This window comes from Sinohyriopsis cumingii, chromosome 6 (genome assembly GCF_028554795.1).
Source record: "Sinohyriopsis cumingii isolate HCF-2022 chromosome 6, ASM2855479v2, whole genome shotgun sequence".
Classification (NCBI taxonomy): domain Eukaryota; kingdom Metazoa; phylum Mollusca; class Bivalvia; order Unionida; family Unionidae; genus Sinohyriopsis; species Sinohyriopsis cumingii.
The window spans coordinates 36,423,334-36,448,235 of NC_142966.1; the positions used below are offsets into that span (position 1 = coordinate 36,423,334).

Genomic DNA, 24,902 nt, shown 5'->3' on the forward strand with positions numbered 1-24,902 from the left:
ATGACTCGAAAAGATTTGCTTTCTTGCCTAAACAAATATTTCAGTCGGTTATATAGTTGTTTGTGTGATAGACTGATGTTCATCATTTTATATATGTATGTTGAATGTTGTATGTGTTATATATGTCTTTGTCCCGCCTAACGTTTTAGGTTTTTTGCCCGCTATTTGGTCAGATTGAGGTCAACCACTTGCAGCATTGTTGCAACATTGTTTCCAGTGTTCAGTACCGTGACGTCACCCCTGTTCCATTCCTATTGACCCTATACAGGCCAAATCCATTCCCTATGTTAAACTCCCCTTGTACCTATACAGACCCACCCACGTTAAATTCCCTTAGACCCCATAGTGCCGCGGTATCTTTTTAACTAGGTTTCCATAGACCCTATATCATCCCCTATCACTACTCCTACAGACACATAGAGTATTGAATACTGAACGCTGATCAACGCATTGACGTGCAGGAGCAAGGAAATTAGCATGGAATATAATCTAAGTGAAACGACGTACCAACAAGAGGCACTTAAAATATTGTAATATGTTCAAAATTGATCTATGTCTTTATTCTGCTCTAATTAACATTACTACCGACCATAACTCTAACTCTCTCTCTCTCTCTCTCTCTCTCTCTCTCTCTCTCTCTCTCTCTCTCTCTCGTGCTTTGGTCGGTTTGACTTAACATTTATCATTGTTCTTCAGAGGCTGAGAGACGTTGTGATAGTACACAAGCGAAAATCATCCATTCTCGTCTTTTCATGGATTTTCGCCATTATCTTGATAAGATGCTCAACATAGAAAGAGATGGGAGGAGGGGGCAGCCTTTGGATATTTTCATATTTAGTTAACAAAAATCAAATTTTAGAACCTTATGATAGTTTTGAGAAGAAACAACAACAACATCAGCAAAGCCTTAAATACATTACATATGTGTGCCCCGTAACTAAGACAGTTACCTTACTATGTCGACCGGCTTTTGCAACTTTGTATCATTGATTATATAAACACTTTTGAGAGATCCCAAGGGAAGTGTAAACATACCGTTATGAAGAATGATATTTTAGGTTATTTGGTGCAATTCAGTTTCAATGTATTTTATCTAGCCCAATTTCTATTTCTCTGACATTCCAGATTTCCGCATGGTTTGTCTCTTGTGGATGAGATGGGAGGGGGAAATGGACAAAGAAAGGATTCCGATTAAATTGTGAACGATGTTAAATTCGTTTAGAAAACGGGGATTGTTATTACTTTTTATATTTATTTTCATACGTCACCAATGATTAAAGAGTGAAAATTCATCATTGATCTATAGGAATAAACCCAACAGAATACAGTTCAAGATTGTTTATGTATGCGTATTATTGCAGCATGGGCGGATCGCAATTTGATATACCAATAGTGTTGGTTTATCAAATAGCTTTATACAAACACTTTCAAAGCCATATTACTTTTAATTTATATAATCTTTCCATCGGATATTTGGCCACATTCTAGTGATAGATTTTAAAATTTCTGAGGTTGAAATATAATATAAACAAGTGTTGTGGTGTTATCTGAATGTTGAATAAGCCATATTGACTGAATTTTTATTACGCCCAATGAGCCGTCACACACACACAGAGTACGCCCAATGAGCCGTCAGACACACACACACACAAACACACACACACACAGAGTACACCAAATGAGCCGTCACACACACACACACAGTACGCCCAATGAGCCGACGACCGTGATTACAACAAAGTGCGCAGTAATCAAATCGTTGGCTAACGGACATCTATCAGCCAAATGTGGCGTGTGACTGTCTACAATTACTGCGATCGCATCTTTCCCGGAATACACATAGAAAGTTAGATGTATTGGACAGTGAAATAATTGGTGGTGACGTGCAAGACACAGTGACAAGTAAGTATATATATATTTTGGCTGTTGCTTACTAAATTTACGTGTAGTTAAAAGTCGCGTCATGGACGAGTGAGTCATATACACCATAGTATGTGATACCGTTTTAATTAGGTTAAGGACGAATCTGCCAGGTTTGTTGAGGCATGCACGCATCTATGCATACACGAAGCACTAAGACATCAATACGTACACATCAATACATACATACATACATACATACATACATACATACATACATACATACATACATACATGCATGCATGCATGCACGCAGACAGACAGACAGACAGACATAGTACATCAATTACATGTATAGAGGACTGTACACGAGTACTCTTTTTAAATACAGTATTCTAAGCGAGCTGCATAATTTTCATCTTAACAAAGCCTTGTCTAGCAAACGATTTCAATCATTCCACGAGTTTAATACAGTTTTGTTTCTAGTAGGCACTTTAGTAATGTTATGTTTATCACATGGGGGGGGGGGGGATTTTATTTTACTCGATAAAAGCGTGTAAATTGAATCGTCTTGCAAGTACATTCCGATTCATTTCATATTACGCCATTTCTCCACGTTATCTGATGTGACATCACGATTTGCTATGAAGATGTTTAGTATTGGTGGAAAATAAAAAGTAAAGACATTATAAGTATATATTACACAATAGATGTGAAAAGATGACCCGTTAAGATGTTTAGACCATTGCTGCACATTTGCATATTTGTAAACACTTCCTTTAAGCGTTTCGCATTTAGACTTTCTTGACAAATTTGTATCTCTACTATTAATCAAAACCAAAATGAAATGTGGAAGGCTTTGTTATATGTGCATGACCTGATTATATTGTTTTTGCCATTCTGCATTGTTTAATTCTTAATTATTTTTTTTTAAACATTGGAACTTTTTCTGCAATCGGGCATACGTGTTTTATAAACAATAACTTACTGACTTTGTTTAACTCTGCTATAACTTTTGAGCGTGACTAAGAGTTCAAGCATAGAAACCACGTGTTCAGGTGGAGGTGTCCTAATACTTCAGTTCGCGAGAGATGCAGTTTGAGCACATAAGCACGTACAACTTTCTTTTCAAACCAGTTGATTCAATTACCTGAACACCTTCCAAACTCTATGGAACCAGCGTGTGATAACAGCAGAAAATCAGTGCACTTTTCTACCAGATGAATTGATGGAGTTCACTCACCAATTAAAATTTGATAACCAGCGTGAGAGTGTACGTGCGGAATGGCAAGTACAATAACTGGCGAGCAGAAAGGTGCTTCTATTTTCAACAAGGACTTGGGGTAATGTTAAACACTTATCACCTGATTATAAGCTGAGTAATATGATGTCCCCATTTTGTGCATTGAATACTCAGAGAGATTATGTACATTAACTTGCGGAAACTGTCAAAGTACGGATGTCAAGCAACTTAAAGATGGCCTGGCTGAATTAAACTTTTGAATGAAAACTTCTGCGCACAAATTAACTGCGTACAGGAAGCCCAGAGGAACTTCATTTACTTCCAAAGAGTGATCACAAACAAACAACGAATTGCATACACATCGATTGCGGGTTTGATGAAATTTTAAAATTTTATAACTTAAGGAACACAGCGGCTGGGGTCTAAGAACCCTCATAATCGCAAAGCCAATAACGGTAGTCAAAATAGTTAAAGTATAAATTTCGAGAGCCCATGGATGTTAAGGACACTTTTGTGGGCCCAGAATTAGAGTGATTGGGGAAAAGTGGTAAGCCGTCATTCCCCTCGTGGATTAATATAGAAATACGTATGGGGGTTACGAAGTTTAAGGTATATCTCCTCACATTGGTGAAGTTATATAAATTAAAAACGACGGGCGGTGTATAACATATTGCTGTGCTAATATGATATCCTCTCACTAAAATACATGGTGTAAAGACGAATGCATGAACATAAAATTAAGCCGAGTTTATGCTGAGTGTCACGTTATAAGTAAGGTACAATAGCCGGATTGCAACATGTATATGCTAGACCCTGAGGCTGATTATTCGCATCATAAATGTTGCGAGTGTTTGCCTTGCAAACAATGAGTGTCAAAGCGATGTGTACACAGCTGGCCGGCTGGCTTATGTTACGATAGTGTAAGCCGACATCAAAAGGACGGGTGGGAAGCCAGTTGTATATAACATGGCCATATGAACCTGTTAATGTTGCATTATTTGACTGCGTGCGATTCACAGGTAAGTGGCATCTATTACGGCTAGGAAGCTTTTAGGGACCGGAGGAGCTGTAGGAGACAGAGAAGGGAAATACCTTGGTACAGTTGGTCGCTAGTCTCTGGGAGACAAGAAAAGGAAAAAACGGAAGTGAAGGAAGTGGATGGGTGAAGGACGTGGTTGTTGAACTGAAGGGGTACTGGGTACCAGTCAAGAAATACTACAGATGAGTAGAAACACAGGACAGGAGGAAAATCTATCACACTAAGTCAGATGATGAAATAGGCCGTCACTTGATCGAGTAAAAGACGAGTGATAAGGTTTTGAATATTGAATTTCATTTGAGGAAGGACTGTATGTTATTGAATGGCATTAAATTTGTTGTTTATTTGAATTCCAACTTTTGTGTATTCAGTAATTTAACTGTCGGCATCGCTGACTGGGGGCTCGGAGCTTTGCATCTCTATCACTACTTCAATTTCTAACAAAAACGAGCCAGGGTGGGTCTCTGTAATAATTCAAGATAATACTGGGTGCACCCCACCCCAACCTAAAGTAGTCTACGAGACCTTTACATTGAGTCTCTTTGAAGTATCCACGCGGGTAGATGGTGAATAGTGCCAGAGTTGATGATGAGTTTCATAACTCATATTACGTTTTGCGAGAATGTTATCTTGAAAGGAAAGCATCAGACACCGGTAAGGATGCTGACGTAACTTCCGGCGGCACCCGACGTAATTTCCAACGTGCCGTCGGACACATATATGTGCTCTGTTGCATCTAACACGATGGCGTTTTGGTCATCATAAAGACTGACGATCCAGTTGTAATTGATAACAATGCTATTGCGTGGTGACATTGGACTAATGAGGTTTCTAGCGGGGAGGGGGGAAACTGGTGGTGATTAAAATTAATCGTTATGCGTCATATCAAACCATGATGAGAATGGGAAGAAATTGCGTTTTGCATTTCGGAACATCCAGGACGTGGTGTCTGAACTCCTAGAGAATCTTCACTTTCCTTTGGTAACGAAGTGGTTATCTATGATATTCTATTATGTTAAACCTGGACGTCGAATATTGATGTGCTTGATTTTGAATTCATTTATTTCCATGGAAAAAATATAAACTTTCAAATGGGACTCCGGGGATTGATTATGTAATACATCTCTTCTGTCGAACAAGGGATTCAATTTATTTGAAATGAATGTGTTGTATGTGATTTGGGTCTAATTTAATTCTTTATTTTGTTGGGGTTTTCGATGATATTTATTTACGCCTGACATAACCCCCTGCCTTATAATGATGTGCATCAGTTGAGGATTATAGCTGAGACTTTAGAGAGAACATTAAATTGAATATAGATTAGGACATGAAAGGCAGCTGTCATTTATAGCCAGTGGCGATATGAATGGCCGTTCACGTTCTCTTCTATACCTTACTTACGGCTCATTTACATTTTTCGGAAGAGTACGTGCAATTAATATTTAGATGCTAACATGAGAAAACGCATCGGAAATATGAAAGAAAAATTAGGTACGACGACGAGACGCCAGGTATACAATATATCACTGATATATTTTCATAAATTTTTATAGTTTCACTTATCCAAAGACTTTTCTCTTCCACAGCATACATAGCAAGGTAAACTAAGCCCACGTAATGTGCAGCTTGCCATATATATATATAGTGAATATCAGTGTTATTAAGATGGTAAGCATGCTGTCTAGGTGTAGTTTACATCGGTGTCATTAAAATAGTATGCAGGCTGTCTATGTATAGCGTACATCAGTGTCATTAAGATGGTACACAGGCTATCTAAGTCTAGTGTACATCGGTGTCCTTTAGATGGTACGCAGGGTGTCTAGGTATAGTTTACCTCAGTGTCATCAAGATGGTACGCAGGCTGTCTAGGTATAGTGAACATTAGTGTCATTAAGATGGTATGCGAGTGATCAATGTATCTTATACCCTTGCCAGTACATCAGTTTTTAGGCCAGCCCATTGGAGTAAAAAAGTGCTCAAAAGCAAAGCACTGCGCCATGGCGCTGGTATTTGTGCAACTTTTATCAACCATTTCGGTTGATGTCATGCTATGTGTTCAAATCGGCTTGCAACATGCTTGATTGTTTGTTAATTTGTCATACATTTTTCCTTTCACAGAGTTACGTTTCTAAAGGAAGCATAATGCATCAACCCATATTAAGGCTTAATTTATATCAATGAATATTGCTTTTCTTCGTTCGCTGATTCTTTGCTTTCTTGAAACAAATACAATGTCAGTAAAATCTTCAATATAGACATTAAAATAAAACTAATATTTCATTCTTTTGCAATGTTTTTTATGGAATATATTTCATTCAGCACCGATCATTTTAGCAATTTTTTTTTTCAATTCACCTGTAAGCACAAAAGATGTTTTAGGTATTAGTTGCCTAGATTTTTGAGAAAACAATTCCTGTTAAATATGAATAATCAGACATGTGAATACAAGATAGTAAATGTCCTGATATCACCGATCGTGTATGATGTCAACTACAGTGAAATCTAATATACGGATATGAAATCAGATCGCATTTAATTTTACTATACATTCTGTCCATTTGTTTCTCAGTAAAGTACAATCCATTGTGTCCAAATCATTATGAATTATGTCGTATTATAAAGTACCTTCAAAGATAAATTCACGGTGAATGTTATCTAGCATTCTTTTTAGGCTGAACTTTAAACAAATCCCTGTACATTGGGTCACAGATTGCACTACCGAATTATAATCAATGCCCTTGTATATACTGTGTACTGTCGCCGAAATACACACAGGCGACCACACCATAATGCACAAATTGTCAAGAGTGCAAAAATACCTTGATATCAACACCAAAAATGCCTAAATCTAATTATGGTATTACCACCAAAAGAAGTCAGGAACAAATACTCTAAGAACAGATTGGGAAGACATTAATGGGTAGTGAACCGGAACTGATATAATTGTGATCTGAATCCTGTCATGCCAAATTATTGATGGCCAATTTCAGTCAAACTTTCATATTTGCATGCCACACCTATTTCAATTTTATACATCAAGTCTTTAAATTTCCTTGCAAACAAGACATGTGACAGCTGTCAGAAAGTGTGTAGTGCTGGTGTACCACAGGGTACAAGTTTTGCAATTAATTAATTAAGGAAGATATAGCAAATATAGGTTGGGTTTCTCAAGATTAATTAATTAATTAATAAAGTTTTGCAAGGTAATTTTGCACTCTTGAGAATTTGTGCATTATACTGTGGTCGTCTGTGTGATCTTGAGAAACCAAACCTATATTTGCTATATGTTCCTTAATTATAGAAATTTTTAAATGGAGTAAAACGAAGTTATAATACAAGATGAGGCCTGTCTGGAAAAATGTTTGAAATATAAATAAACATCGATAAATCAAATTCTAATGAAAATATAAATTACTAATTTAATTTAGTATTAACGGGAACAAAATGATTTTCATACAAGTTTAAAATTCAAATTGAAAAAATTTAACAAGCACGGTTGACTAATGCTTGGTATTTAAAACAAGAGGTAGTTTGTTTCTATACAAATGATAGCATTTTTCCCAGGGACAGTGAAGCATGACAGCTCTCTGTGATTTTGGCAGCAAATTGCAATATGCCTGTCCAGATGCATATATGAGTACACACTAAGAAACAATGACAGGTGCTATTTTCCAACTTTATTGTATCGGGTACTCAGCTAGTTGCTAGTAGAAATAATAGCACAACCAAACTGAAAATTGTGATGTGATTAGTACCTTGTTTCGTAGCAAATATGCATTCCATGGCAATGTTGATAACCACAAAATGCGACAATGTGATAAGAAAATACATTTCCAGGAAGGCTATACCATAACTGAACAATGGTGCTGATCTCCATCATGAAGACCTAAGTCATGTCAATGAGGTGCTGTATATTAGTGTGGTAATATGAACTAATACCGGTCACTTATGTCAGGTACCTTGTATATGCTCTTATGAAACCTTACTACCACCTTCTGACTACCGGAGAGCTTCCAAACTATTCCAACTCTTCCATTTTGTTCAAAATACCGGGCTAGACCTAAAACAGTTATAACATGTTTCACTTATCTTAGAGAACAGTGAGATGTAGGTAAATGAAGTTATAATGTATTAGATGTGGAGATTCCAAATAACATTATGGGTGCAAGCACGGGAAAAAAAAATTAACGACATATTGAAACTCGGAAACGTGAAGCAATGGGCATGTATTAAAGTGATAATACATTCCAAAAATATTAGAGGTGTCTAGAAGTGTATTTAGCCATTTACAGGCTAAACAACTAATTAGGTACACTAAGTATCATAAAGTTGAATGCAATGTGCGGACGGTGAGGTTTGATCATTGATGCAAACATTAGCACATACCTGTATGCGGAGATGTTAAGTAACAATGTACTAAGTCCAAATATAATATAACTAAACTTATCCGTGATATTTTAAGTGCATACAGCCATATATGTTCCTTACATGTCCACTATAGGTACAATGAGATTTTAATTGACATCCTAAGTGTAAACATTCTAAACTAAATGGGTATTTGCTTAAGTGGAAACTATATGACCATGTTAAGATCAGTTGTACAAGGTTAAACTCAAATAATCTGTTGAATATTTTTGGTGTAATCTTCAGAATGTCACCCAATAATTATTATTAGTAATTAATAATGCATCAAGTTAAATGGTTTATTAGAATCCCCATATTATCAGCATAGCCCACAATGCCGTACTACATCAGTCAATGTCTTAACTAAGCATAACAATCAAATGGAATGCAACGTGTATTCATCTTACTTCATTGTGCTGTTTTCTTTCACTATATGGTACATATCCCTTTGACCTATATTTCTTTGCACATCTGTCCTTCTATAATAGTTTCAAATGATTTATTGGATAATGGGAGCAGGTTCTACCATAAAATTTTCATCTCTGTCCCCTTATTAAGTACCATATAACTCCGTTTACAAACAATCACTGAATTCTATACAAACAGAAATGTGTTACTCAGGAAGTCACCTCATCATAAAGGTATAAAGTATTTGCTTAGACCCATAATAAATAGTTTGGATGACCTACAAGCACAACTTGAAAGCTGTCTTCATGTATTTTAAATAAAGGTCTCATTTTGACATTCAAAGATGTTTTCTCTGACACAAGTTGACAAATATCTACCATTGCAGCTTATATATGGTGTAGAGATACATACATGCTGATAATATTTAATATCATCCCCAATAAATATTATATATGCATTTTGGAGAAAAAGATTAAAAAATTAAAAACGAAAATTCATTTTTTTAAAATAGAAAATAATTTTTATTTTCATTTTATTTTAAAATTCAATATACGCAACATATTAAAATATCATGTTTCTGTCTTTAATAATATACTTTGAATACCAATTTAAACTTTGAAGTATAAACTACTGACATGAATCAATTAACTGTGATCTGACACGAATCAGATCACAATTAATTAAACTATATATTCTAGAAACTTGTTTCTCAGTACTGAACTTTCCATTGTGTCTAAATGATAATAATTCCAATTTTTATGAATGAAACGGATTTTCTGCAATACGATTCACGTACACGTTCACGTGATACTGATCTGGAATTTTTTTACACATCGATAAATTATGGGACTACTTTCGGTTTTTTGTACTGTTTGCAATATAAATAAACATTGCAGACACGTCATTGTGAAACGTCTGTTTCATCTTTTAATTTTGTTATTCAGCAAATAAACAGAACTTATACCATTTTTTATACTTTTCAAATATTCTTTGATTGAAATGCATAGTTTACAATTTGGCGTTTGAGTGTTATATAGTCGCGCTTTATGGCCGATTACGGTGATTTTGCAATTTTCTGCGGATTTTCTTTGAACAATTAGATGACAAGGAGTAAAAAGAAATAATAGCTGCGATTGAAGCAGATGAAGATGGATTTGACGATCATGCGATGGATGTTACAAATGCTGAAAGTAACAACAGTTTGATAAATTCCCTCACACAGCACCCCATGACATCAGTCACCCTAGCCATACACAACAACAACTATAATAGCGTGGGAACTGGGCCAGGAAATTTTGTGGCCGCTGAGGGATATAAACCGAGATTTGAGAAATTATCTGAGGAGGTTTTAAAGGCTATTGAAATAAATCAATACTAAGAGGCTACTAGACGAAACACAAAATGGGGCTTTTGCGTTTTCAATGGTAATTTCTTTTATTTTTTATTTATTTTAATTTTGTTTGCTTATTTAAATGACGTGTGTGGTTGTTGGTGGTATGGTAAATATTACCACGTACACAAAAATAAAAACAAATATTTATGAGATCATTATTAAAAGACTGAATAAAGTTTTTAAATGGTAAAACTACCATCTCCACAAATGTGACTTAACACCATTGAAAAATGTATATAATAGTCCATAAATGTGATCATTTTGCAAATTTAAATTATTTTAGATTTTTAATCATTAATTCCTTCCAGCACTCCAGCACTCAACTACGCAACCAAACAAAACATATGGCCGGTTTTGCGAGCAACTCTACATTTAACAACTGCACAGTTAACTTCACATAGATAACTGAAAGGGTCATGCTAAGTATTAACGCTGATGAAAAAGATTTTTTTTAAAAAAAATGTTATTCCTGTTTAGGACACACTAAAATTAAAAAGGAATGTTATTTTATTTATATGAAAAGAAATGTGCTGACAACACGGGTAACCGGTGCCTAAGATGTAAAGTAAGAAGTTGCCGAATAAACGTGTGTGTGTGTGTGTGTGTGTGTGTGTGTGTGTGTGTGTGTGATTTGGACTTTTAACGTAGCTTTAACAAAATTTCAGTCATATCGCTACGATGTCTGCAGTGTGCCAGTTTACAGTGATGTCTAGCACTGGGGCATCATGCCGCAGACATGAAGCACGATGTCCAACCCAGTCACATTATCCTGACACCAGGCCGATCATTCCTAACACTAACCTCTCAATGCTGCGCGCCAAGCGAGGCAGCTGTTACTACTATTTTTTTAAGTCTTTAGTATGACTCAGCCGGGGATCAAACCCACGATCTCCCTCATCCAAGGAGGGCGCTCTAACCACTAGCCCACCCAAGCGGTCCGAATAAATGTAAATGTGACAGTAGTTCCATTTCATTTGACATTAGATCACTGAACGGGTCTTTACAAGTATTAACGATGTAGAGAATGATATAAAATTTTATTCATGTACACAATTTATTTCATTGTTACCTATATGTTAGTAAGGGATAGCATCATCTTGTTTATATTTCCATTGTGCTCATTGATAAAATCCAATATGATTTAAGGTTTGATTGGAAATGTAATCTAGCACTCTTGCTCATTCTGTATCAGCTGTTATTATGTATGGTCGTGATCATCTGAAGTAGCAGATGGGACTGACTAATTATTGAACAAGAATGGTGTAAATGAACTAAATGTGTCGAAACCATCCGCAGCCATTTCCTAAGATGTAAAGTATGAAGTTTCTGACTAAACGTTACTGTGACAGTAGTCAATATGTTCGTGTGATTCTGTACAGGTTATGTATCATGGGGCGATGTGAAGCGGCCAATGAAAGGAAAGTGCACGCTACTCAAACTGGAATGCATTGTTGATGGAATAAGTTGATTTGACGGAAGAAAGGACGAAATTGGACTTATAAGGATAAATAATGGCCTTTACTTTGTGAGTGATTAGGTAAAATTTACACATCGATAAGTACCCAACCATGATCATTTAATCCTATAATAAATCAAATCTAATTATGAAGTACCTTCAAAGATGAACTCAGCGAAAAGTTCTTATCATAGGTTGCCCGGCATTTTGTGAGGGGCTGGACTATCCGTTTTTTACACGTGACGTCACAAAACGTATGTCCTTCCATATCCGCCATTTTGATTCCCTAGCCACGCAAACCGGCACCTAATAACATTGTTCTTCCCACATAAGTATGAAGGCACGTATCATTTTGTGCGTAAGAATATAATAATACATCACATTCTGTTGTGCATGTCAACCGACCCCGAAGAGACCGAATGTGTGACTTTCCCACTTTTTTGTATTCAAGTACAACATTGAAATTTCAACCATCTTTGTTATTCTGTCATAAACAAACAGATCCATCAATAAAAAGACACATAAACAAATGGATAAGCAAACAAGTAGAGACATGTAATGCTTATCAGTTGTCGTGGCTGAAATCAATAATTTGGTTATTGTTAAGGTTAGAAAGCTAATCGTTAATATATAATTTCATATTTTGTAAAAGCATTTCAGGAATACATGGTTTTGACATTTGACACAAAACCATGTTCTGTTAGGCACATATTTGATTTTAATACACTGAAGATAAAACTTCTATGAATGGTTCACGCTTTCATTCAGTCTCATCCTACGTCCTTTATCTCAACTACAAATAAAATATTTGACCGTACTAATTAAAATTTGTTTGTCAGCTGTCTTTGGCACAAGCACTTGTATTCGCGAACGGAATTCGTACATAAAGGTTCTGGCATAATACACGTATGAAATTTTAATTCCGTAACTGTTGTATCCCGAAGATCATTGTCCGGAAATATTCTTTCAGGATAACAAGCTTAGGGACATCATGAAAAATATTTTTAAAAAACATAAATATTGTCTGTTAGTAAAAAAAATAACTTCTTTTCCATTTGATAGCAATATAGACTATTGCTGTTATATTTCACTATTATATCTTTCGATATAAGCACGGGAACTTGCAGCCTTATTTTTATCTTCGTGCTGTAGAGGCACTTAATTTCAAATATAATCTATGTATCATTTCGATTAAGTAAAATTTCTTATCGACAATAAAATCAAATTACTGTTTTGAATATACGTGATGACTAATGTTGACAAAGGTTTGTTACGGACTCAAATTGACGGGGAAGTTGTGCGCGTTGCATTGAGAATATTTGCGTACACAATCGTGACGTCTGTAAAACAATTTATAAATAAACAGTGTGTAATAACAGCAGAGGGAGCGAACCCAACAATTTCTAGAAGGTCCTTTTTTAAAATGAAAGCCTCCTACGAAAACGAAAAATAAGGTCAATAACGTCAAACCAAAGCCTCTAACCAACCGAGAGTTTCTCTAATTGGGTTAGTTTAGTTTTGTTACTGTATTTTTGTCTTTGTGTTGTTTAAAAAGTATGCACGCGCGTTTATCCGCAATGACACTTATTTGTGGTCGCGCCCCCTCTGCTGCTGTAATTAAATCATTTTTATATCAATAATGGCATCAGCTATGAAGTGTCATACATCTAGATTGGCTGGAGAGAGATTAGAAGCAATCAAAATATTTCTTCTCGTTCGTGATTATGTTAGACAAACATTACAAGAACGCTAGGAGTCTCAGGTGGTATTTGCAGAGGGTGCAGAATAATTATTAAAACCGGTTACGAAGGTTACCGAATGGGTTACAGAGGCTACCAAAGGCCTTCTTCCTACGTTTGAGCAAACCGCTAAAGCAACTGGAAAAATAGCAGAAAGAACTAAAAAAAAAAAAAGATTCTACGAGAACTTCCATGTGAAATAGCTGCTGCTCACCAGTGCGAGAAATATTTGAGGGTATTGACCAAGCTCGTGCTCAAATAGGCGATATAAAAAATCGTATACGAGAACCAGAACCAGAAACAGAATCAGAATCAGAACAAGCAAGGGCCAAACTTGATGTAAATGATAAATTTACCGAAAGTAGTATTGCATACTTAAAAAGTATTACTAAAGTGGAAGAATTAGATGAGTTTGCCGTGCAAAGGTTTGATCGGCGAGGAGAAGTTTTGAAACCTTAGTATATCAATGATGTTGTAAGCCGTGATACCTGGTACAAATGGATATATCGTATACACTACGGAGTTGATCAGGCTCGAAATAGTGATAGTAGATATATTGTATTGATAAATGCAATAGATAACTACCTTGCACGGTTACAACAAAACCACAGCCACTATTACAACAACTAAGCAAAAAATCAGGACGAGGTCTTGTCACTGGCAATGTAAAAACCCTTCCGCTGCCTGATAAACTCAGTCCCAGCAACGTTCTTTCTGACGTAGAACGACTAGAAATTCTGATTGGAGGGAAACGTGCTGGAAATAATTCTCCAGAAATTATTAATGAAGCAGCTGATATTTGTCGAAGATTATTTACAGGTGGTATCATGGACATCGAGGTGTATCGGTCTCTCATTGATGAAATCATTGACGAGTATCACAGTGATTAAATACATGAATAATAAATAAGATCATCGCACATAATGCTCAACGTGGACATACAATGGTCAAGGTGATGAATTCGCGATTACCTTTTTATAAAGCGATTTACGGTGATCGGCTCTGCGATGTTATTCAGGGTCTATTCAGAAGGATAGCCACAAAAGTAATACCGATTGCAAAACAACCAGTAACGAAAACTATTGACGTTGTTCGTGATAAGGGTATTGGTGCTGTTGGTGATGTTGCCGGTAAATCGTTCAGCAATCAAGGATAGACTAGCACGATTAATACGACGAAAACGCAACCACAAGTAAAATTAGCCAACACCTAAATTATATTTGCGAATGTCAGTAAAATAATAAATCAAGCCGCAAATAAAAAACTAGCAGAGTTGGCCGGTGAAGCAGAAAAAAATATAGCTTCAAGTTTGATAGTTGGAAGTGGTATTTCCCGAAATGGTCTTCGTGTTAGACGAAGATAATTATAATACAGATGTTTAAGCGTATATCCAATCCAGCGTTAGATATGGATGCGCTAGTTCTCAAGGATGAATCTGTACGCGATTATGAATTTTATTCTTGTGATGCACAAATACCAAATCAACGTGGACGAGTCGAATTACAAGTTCATGATACAAGTAGATATTTCTTACCCGCTGAGGCTTTTATTGAAATAGAAGGTGAAATCTTAAAAACAGACGATACTGCATATGCAGATGAAGTTAGAATTAGTTTTGTCAATAACGGCATCATGGCGCTGTTTGACAGTGCTACGTATACAATTGATGGAATAAATACTGAAACAATTCCGAAAGACGTCGACGTTGCCACAACAATAATAGGTTTAGCATGATACTCTGATGATTATACAAGATCAGCCGGCCCCACAATGATTTTTGAGAAGGACACTTCCGACCATCCTAGCGACATACCGTTTAATATAAAACGACCAAGAAATTTTGCCGACGCCGCCGACGTTGATCTGTGACCGATTGTTCATGGTGCTAATCCAGAATTCAACCTAGGATTCGTAAAGCATCGATCAATGTTGGGACGAAATCGTAGAGGTTTTTCATGAGCGAATCCCCTACCTCACATCTTTGGATTTTGCAGAAATGTTAGAAAAGTTATCTTTGGAGCTAAGCATACAGTTGCTCTTGTAAGAAAGGTTACCGACGACGACGCTATCTGGCGACCTATGGGCGATGCTGGTAAAGTAATACTAGCACAACTCTCGTTGTGGATGCCACTAATGACTCCAACGATCGCCGAATTTCAGCTACTGCTATCTTTTACGGCTCAAGGCGGTAAATCACTGTTGTCATCATTAACAGTAACCATGGATAGTACTCAAACTAACATTAATGGCTTATTTGCATGGCATATAGCATCATAGCAAGGTGTTTGTGAACCGCTTTATATATTTGTTGCTTTTCAGGAATCTACGCGATTAAACTCACAAACGCGTAGTCATATGATATTTGACAAATTTGGAGTTAGTGAAGTTTCTTTACGGATAAACGGACTACAAGAACCAACTGAAAATATACTACTGAATTTTGATCAAAATCATATAGCGCGTGTGTATCATCGGTTAATGACATTTATGGGGCGCGATCAAAACGTAGACACAGAAATGTAAATATCACAATTAGATTTTAAAAATTTGTATCCGATATATTATTTTTCGTTAGAGCATCTTGATGCATTCAAGCAATCTGTTGGTGATATTCATTTTCAAGCCAGCGAAAATACAGGTGGCGGTGTTAATTACAGAGCAATAGCTGTTATCGTCAGCGACAAATCAATGTTAGTCGAGGGTGCTGGTGGACGAATGAGAGTTATTGACGCGCCAGTGGAAAATATTTAACATTTTTGGAACACATAATGTTCTGAATATGTAAATGAATCAGTCACAGATATTGTAATTCATATCAACATGTCAATGTCAGTCTCACTCCTGGTCAGATTAAAAGGATTCAATCACAATCAGAAAAACGCACCGGAATAAGAAGTTCACTAAAGCGAGATCAGATCAAAGTTGGTCAAAATAATTTATCTTTGACCGAACTTTCAGCTCAAGCATTTCAATAATGCCAAACAATCAGAAACCGGTGTTAAACTCAATCTTTCTGCGGTTGCCAACAGAGACTCGATTAAAACAGAAATTTTATTTCCATTACTTGAGCAGATACCGCATTGATAACTACTAAAGCTTCCGCCGTTGCAAAGGTAGCCTCGTTAGGTGATGTTGGAACCGCCTCTGGAATGGCATTAAAGAACGCAACTGGACAAGGAATGAAAAAGAGGGCGATCCGTGAACGGACTGGACCTAAGATTACCAGGAACTCCTTATCGATACTGAAAACGTCTGAGACTTCCAGGAACAATTCGTTAGTGTCACTGATGTCAAATTTTGATTTACTTATGCTACTAAGAAATTAAATATAAAATAATTCAGAGGTGTATTTATGCGCGATCAGTTACCTTTCAAACGAAACAATATTGAAACAGACATTATCAATCTTGATAATAGTACCGGCGTTGACACACATTGGGTGGCATACGCGATTGATCGACGTGGAATTATATATTTTGATTGATATGGGTTGGCTCCACCAAAAGGATTTATGAATTACGTGAAATCAATAAAAACTCAGGCGTTGAAAACGCATATCTGGTATTCATCATTATCAACACAGACAATAACTGATCAGCCAATATGCGACCGTGAAGCAATTGCTGTTATCGACGCTATATCAAAATCAATATAACCACTTCATAAGTCGTGCATGATTATAAAAGTACATGGCCTTTCCGCGCGATATAAAGTGATCTTAAAGTATAATGGTAGATATAACGGTAAATATTTACGGAAGATCCTCTTCGTCCAAAGACAAAAAACAAATTCGACAACGTAGATTTATCAAATTATGCGACCAAAGATGAACTCGCTGGTATTATGAACCTCTCTGGAGTTGACCGAGATGAAGTGTTTTAAAAACGCGTAATATCAGATGCAATGACTTAATTTGTAGAGTTCTCGGTGCTACCACTGATACCATTCTAGTATTTACTGACGGTGATAAAATCAGAGGTTCAAATATATCAATTGCAGCTATTAGAAATGAGGTGCAAAAGTTGTTGATAATCATTTGCGGATCACCGGCGATACAATGACAGGTGAACACAGGATGAACGGAAATAAAATAGTTGCGTTAACAGCTGATGAAGATGCTGCAACAAACAAAATAAGTAGACAATAACTATAATACCGTAGATACTAAAGTATCAGCGTTACGAGCTGAATATGACGTTCACGTAAATATGTTTTTAAATACTCGTAGAAATTTTCAAAACCTCAATAAACTCGCAGATGATTTCCTTGGAACCCTTTTGACTGTTGACGTGAAACTCTGATATTAACGCAAAACTTGATGGTAATAAGACCGCTATGTCAGGAATTGAAACGATTAAAATATGTCAGATACTGAATCGAAAAAATAACTAGAGGATAAGTGGCATTCCCTATAACGTTAAAAAAACTAATCTGATTAAACTTCCCCACACGCAGATTACCAACAACGCTTACACAGTGTCATCAGGATTATCAACATGGTCACAGCAAAATAACACTGTCAAACATACCGCGGACGTCATTAGTGTGTATAGACTGTCCGTGTTCAGCGCTGCAAAATTTAGTATACACACTACGTATCCGTGGCATCATGCAACCGATAAGTGTTCTGAAACTGTATCTTTTGTGTTAAATATCGGCAACGAAGAAACCTTATTCTGGAATTATCTGATAAAAAAATTAAGCTCAACGGCTTACCGGTGATGCTTGAAATTTGTCGCTGAAACGCCTCAGTTGTTTACTAAATAGGGTAGAATGAGCATACCAAACGTGCAGAATTTTAGGTACAAACAAGTGGGTGAATGGCAAACAGCGCTGAAAGATATGGTTTACGAGTATGTAGTAAAAGTAAAAACATATATCGTAGACGTGTAATTGTTATCGACCTTGTGGTTTATTCATCGTCTGTTGTTATTGCTGGAGCCGGCGTAATTTTGTCGGCGGTAACACCATTGGGGCCGGTGCAACCAGCCGCAATTTTTACAATTTGTGTGTCAGCGTCAACAACGATTGCTGATATTTTTAATATCATCGCGCAACAGTATCCCCGTGCACGAATGCAACATTATGCAATTATGTAGTAAAATTACATGCATCGACGCACGCATATTCTAAATTATCCTCGCTGATATGGCCAAGCCTCAATGATAGCGTAAAATCAGATTCTGAGTTTCACGCGATGGTTAAAATCTACAACGAAGTAATTGATTTAGACAACTGATATTTGAATAATGACAGAACTGTTATTGCAGATCGTCAGGAATACAACGCCGGTAAAAACCACGATGATATCATTAAGCTCAGCCAGTCCTGAATTTAATGTTAATTTTCCGACTGCAATTCCAGTGAAAGAAAGAGCGTTATAACAGTTGGGTGTATATTACAGCTGGCCTAATATCAGGGCAAGATCGTTTGGTGGGTTGGCTTTAAATAAATCGTTGGTGTTTGCAAAGAAACAAAAAGCCAGATGGAACCCCGGACGGGCAAGTTGTAGGTATTCCGACGGTAAATAATCAAATATAACAAATCAATGACGAATATCAGCTTAGAATAAAGTCGAGAACTGAATGTGAATCAAATATAGCTATAACGTTTCATGAACCAACTTTGTCGGCCGCGGTAGAAATAAATTCACCTCATTACACCGTTGATATTTATCAATCGCGATTAGAAGTGTCTTGGGTTAGCCTGAAGTAGCTCCCCATATGGCTGCACAAGTACCTGAACCGACGTGGGCTGATTTTGCTTCAGTTGATAGATCATATCATGGATTAACTGAGTTATGAACAAAATTGTTTTTTTCCAAGCAGCAAAAATATGTCCAGATGGTGGGGTGACCTTGATAGTGCGTACAAAGCTATCAATGATGAATATATTAAACATCTTACGTATTTGTCACAATTATTTCATGAATACATAGCCAGTGCTGATAAATTCAAGCATTCTCCCGATTTTGAAAGTGATTTCATCAAGGAAATAGAAATATTAAATAAAATTATATTTGATTCTGAGCTTGTTCATAACAGTGCTAAATCATGAGTGACAAATACAGTAGATGAAGACGAAAGGCTGCATTTTTATAATGCTTATTCGATAAACGAAATATATTTTCCAGGATTCAAATTTCTCGGGTTTGAAGTAGATAAAATACGTGAATTTATTAATATATACAGTGAAAAAGTGTTTAAGGATTTACATGATAAGTGGAGAGCAATAATATCACAGCAAAATAACATTCTTCGCGCTGACAACAGTGCCTCTGGCGATGGCTGTCATATTTTGCCGGGAATCGTAAATATAAACTCGACGATCGTGGTCAATCTTGTATGCGATACAATCGATGGTGGTTATCAGGCAAATCTGACATAATCAAATCAAGCTCAACAGGGGTATATTCTTTATACTTTTACCCCACAAGTTCCTCCCAGATATTTGACTATACAAGAACCGATCAATCCGGTCTATCTACGATGTCATAATCCGCTATTATCAAGGATACATTTCAAACTAATTGACCAGACCGGATACTTGCTTGATCTAAGGTGGGGAGACTCTGAGTATAAATGTATATGTGCGATCAGTGTGATCGTAATAACACCTATTTTTAATCTTAAAGAGTGTTTTACATATTAAATCAAGAGGTATGTATAATGTACCAACATGTGAGAGTTTTATACACGACTAACACGTACTTGAAAATGCCATCAGAACAATAATGACACCGTCCTAAGTCAATACGGAAGATTTTAGTGTTAATATAATTATTGAAGAATACGGCAATGAAAAATGTTTGTTGACACAGGAACAATTAAATGAACTGCAGCGAGAGTATCTTAATATGATTACATGTAATAGAGATCAGATTCAGAATTATGAACATTCTTGTATTGAGTTTGATCGACTTACAAATATTGTCTAATTCTGAATAAAAATATCATCTCATTAAAAAAGAAGAAAAAAATTACATAATAATCCTTGACAAGGTCGAATCAGGTGGGTATATTTTTTAAACTATTTTGTGTTAATTTGATGACCCAGATAGAGGCCTCAGAATAACCAATGATGACATTTCACCCGACACAAAATATTATACACATGCGCCACGACAGGGGGCCTAACTTTTATTTTGATTACTATAGTCACTGACAGTATTTTCACGATCTGACATAATCTTTCTTACACGTGTGTTCATAAATTTTTTGTTTCGTATTCTTGGGACAATTCCGATCTAATCTTTTCGATCGCGCGCGAAAGTGATACGAATTTATTCACTTTTGTTTCCTCGACCACAGTCAAAGATTTGAACATAGCTTTTTGAATTTGCTTAATGAATTTGTACTCCGCTGGTAGTGTATATCCACCTTCGAATATATGCTCTTGTAATGATTCAAAATCACAAATAATATGTTCATGCTTTAGTTCACCATATATTTTTATGCCGTCGGGTTTTAAGTTCTTAATTGCAGAAATAAAGGCATTGACATTTTCGTAGTTCATTATATAGATACATACATACATACATACATACATACATACATACATACATACATACATACATACATACATACATACATATATAGATAGATAGATAGATAGAATACTCAAATTTAAATATATGTTTGCATTAATTATAATTTGAAGGAGTTTGATAGATTATCTAAATTCAAACCTCCTAAATCTAGATTTGACCTTGACAGAATAACCCCTGACTTACCGAAGCAAGATCTGTTTGATCCGACGATTAATCTGATTGAAAGTATTAGTGCCGCCAAGAAAGAATTTCGCATCGATGGTGCATATCAGGTGTGGTCAACATTCAAAATTATAAGCAACACCAAAAATATTGACGATGTTATTAATGATATTATGAACGACCAACGAGAAACAACCATTATTATTTATCTCGACGATCAAAATATATTCTCAAAATAAAATTTATCATATTAGCCGAAACACATAATAATACTTTGATTATCCATGACAAACGTGACCCTGTCCTTACTAATGAAGAAATTCCTAAATTGAATAATAATTCCAAACCAGGAATATCGTCTGGTATTGACGAACCGTATTATACACGAGCGTATCCTGTAACCGCGGTTATTTATGGGATATATCCGCTGAATGATGATCCCAGCGTTGAAGATTTAGCGCCGATGAAATTTTCGAAAATAAATTGTGCAGCCGAACGAGTAACGGAACATTTCGCAAATGCGATACGTGGAAATAGGTTAACGGATCTACGACGTAAAAAATGGTGACTGGGCTGAATCAGTCAAGCATAAGGAAGCTACAATTATTGATGTCGCTAAGTTTAAAAAAACACATTAAAATTCCCAATAAGAGTAAAAACGATAATAGGAGAGATTTTACACGATTCGAAACATAAAAAGGGGGAGCTCCGATAAATATCGTTGATCATGAGACGCACGCGTAGGCTAATGCAGTAATAATATTTCCACGAAATCGAACCTTACGATTTTATGACGGTGATATATTTCATTTTATTAACGAAATAAGTAAAGCGATCCTGTATCCGTGTGGTTGTGTTCAAGTTCCGATGATGAAAACTATGATCAGTTTGTACGACCTAGCGGATATATTTATCGTTTAGAATCTCTCCACGAAGAACTGAAACATCTTGCGCAGAAATTTTCATCGTAGACTGACAATATTGAACAATTACTAAATGTTTCACCGTTCCGTCAGTTGCTGCTCACTTTGCAAAAGAAAAAAAAAATTCGTGGAAGCCAACACGATTTGAATTTCTTGAAGACGTGCAGCTAAGCTGCTGCGAATACGGACACGGTGGATTATGGGATACTAAATACAGACACAATGATGTTATCTCGGATGATATGGTTGCATACTATCCGAGAAGTTTTCTTGGTATGGGAGGATATTATGAGCATTTTAAGAGATTTGGAAATTCCACGCACGAGATGACCAGAGTATCGGTAAATGGACCACAAACGGAATATTCAGATAAAACTGATGAAGAAAATAAAACCGAAAAAGAACTTGGTAGAAAAATAATCGGTAACTTTACCCAAGGAGGACAATATGATCATAAATGACAATATACAAGATTAATTATAGACGATGTTGAAATCGATTTTATAATTGCTGATGCAAGAAGAGAAATATATTTGTAAGTCGAGAAATGCTTACTTGTCTAACGGAACACGATTAAGTACAAGTGTTGGTTACATTGATGACGAGTCACTGCAGTTTACTGATTTAAGATCTTCAATGCTCGCGTATGTTTCGATAAATTTATTATCGATGATAAAAAGATTTCCTGACACCACGGTCAGAATTGCTACGGATTCATTCGATATCGAAAGAAAATATTCAGAATTGCTGACTCAATTGTATATATGTACTACTTACGATGCATCATGGGGATAATGGAGAATAAAGCAAAAAATGTTACATAACTATTCTGAATCTGCCGACGTTGAAATCAAAGATATTTATTACAAAAATAATCAAAATTGTCATCAGCACCATCTGTATATGATCCCGTGACTAGACATAAGACTGTTTATCTAAAAGGACCAGGAGTTCCGTTAAAACAACTCGTGTTATTGAACTTTTTTCGGCAGCGTTCAGTTAATATGGTTGTTTTAACACCTACAAACAGACTCGCAAGAGAAATGAGCGAAGGAGGAGTAAAATCATGTACTTATCATAGCTTCTTCCGATGGAAAGAGAACACTTGGACTCCTGATCGAATGGGCGAGAAATATATTTCAAGGATTATCATTTGGGATGAAGTATGCACAGTATTTAAGATGTATTAAAAATATTTCTCGATTGGTTATTATTGAATAATACAGATGTGGTCATGTGTGGAGAGTTTGGTCAACCACCATCTTTTGTTGTATTGTCTCCTCACGAATAGCTAAAAAAGTGTGTAGATTGTTTATAAGGAGATAACTGATGATCATAGAGCGCTTGATCCAGAATTAAAAGAGTTTAAGAAACTAATCAGACGACAACCGAATAAAACTCAGTGTGAAATAATGCGTAAGATAATTTCAGAAATTCCTATAATTGATTTTTGGGATAGGCGGAGACCAAACAACTTAATAGTTGCAAGTAGAAAGATAGTTTGTGATACACGTCAGCAGAAAATATTTCAGTTACAACGTGAGACGTTTTCAGAATTGCCTGTACCATTGTGTTATCGACCAGCAGATACGCGAGGACAGAATATTGACGTTGATATAACAGGACCCTTGACAGAGTCAAGGACGAAACAAAATCTTGTATTAAATGATATTGTTTTAGTTGATGTCAGAGCTGTTGCTGATGCGCTGAAAATGAACAAATCTCCATGGACGTTAGGATACATAATGACGATCCATTCATCATAATGATTAACCATTTCTGATACAGTTGTTTGGATCGTTGATGATCGTATCGAATAGTCAAACTTGGTTTATCTCGCAGTGTCTCAAGTCAGAACAATATCTCAGTTGAGGAGTATTATTGAAAATTTTACAGAAATTGCTGGCACCAATAACGAAGTTGTTAGCGATGATATAGTATGAAAAAAATTGTTAGTTATAAACAATGTGATAAAAAAGCACTACTTTGATCTTCACGCTGAATTTATCAGCACATTAAAACAACAGCAGAATAATCATTGTGTGAGCTGTGACACAGTAATGTGTTTGCAGTATTCAAGTAATAATCCAAGACAATTTACCGTAGATAGAAACGATAGTAGTCTTGGTCACATACGTGAAAATGTGATGCTGGCCTGTCTTGAATGTAATCGATGTAGGGATGCTAGTCAAGTGAAGACTGTGGTAATTGTGTATCTTCAGGAATAGCTTGCAATTGTTCGCTTACAAATCCTCGTTGAGGAGCAGTTGAATCTAATCTGTATATTGCAGGTCTTCCCGTGGATCTTACCACGCTGGAAATTGTATGTGTAGTTACACTCCAAATAGGATCAGCCGGTCTTATTTTTACCACCTTCAGGTTCACCGGGTTCATGTAAATATCTTACAGTAACACTACCTAGTACTGGGTGTTTTGAAACGTCATGTCGTTGTATTGATATATGTTTCTTGTGATTGCATTAAGGGATTTCATAGCAGTTGCACGAGCAACTTCATTATTTAATGCAGCTATCACACTTGGTAATCTTGCAACCCATTCACGAAATCTTATATTTTGGGAATTATTTCCTTCGCGTATAGATATACAAATAACCGCTCAGCAAGCGTTCGATTAAATCGCTCAAACAATTGCCTGATCACGATGAATGGTGACGTTATGTTGCTTCATCAACGACGATACTGCTGCTTGAAATTCTTTTCCAGGAT

General features: G+C 36.2%; 1 protein-coding gene across 1 annotated transcript in view; it reads left to right on the forward strand.

The window, feature by feature from the left end:
* The first annotated feature begins 1,728 nt into the window (after positions 1–1,728).
* Positions 1,729–24,902, forward strand: part of LOC149796718 (inverted formin-2-like) — a 207,495-nt gene continuing 184,321 nt past the window's right edge. Inside the window, exon 1 of the mRNA XM_089961357.1 lies at positions 1,729–1,902. The gene's annotated coding sequence lies outside the window, so the exon portion shown is untranslated. The remainder of the gene's footprint in view (positions 1,903–24,902) is intronic.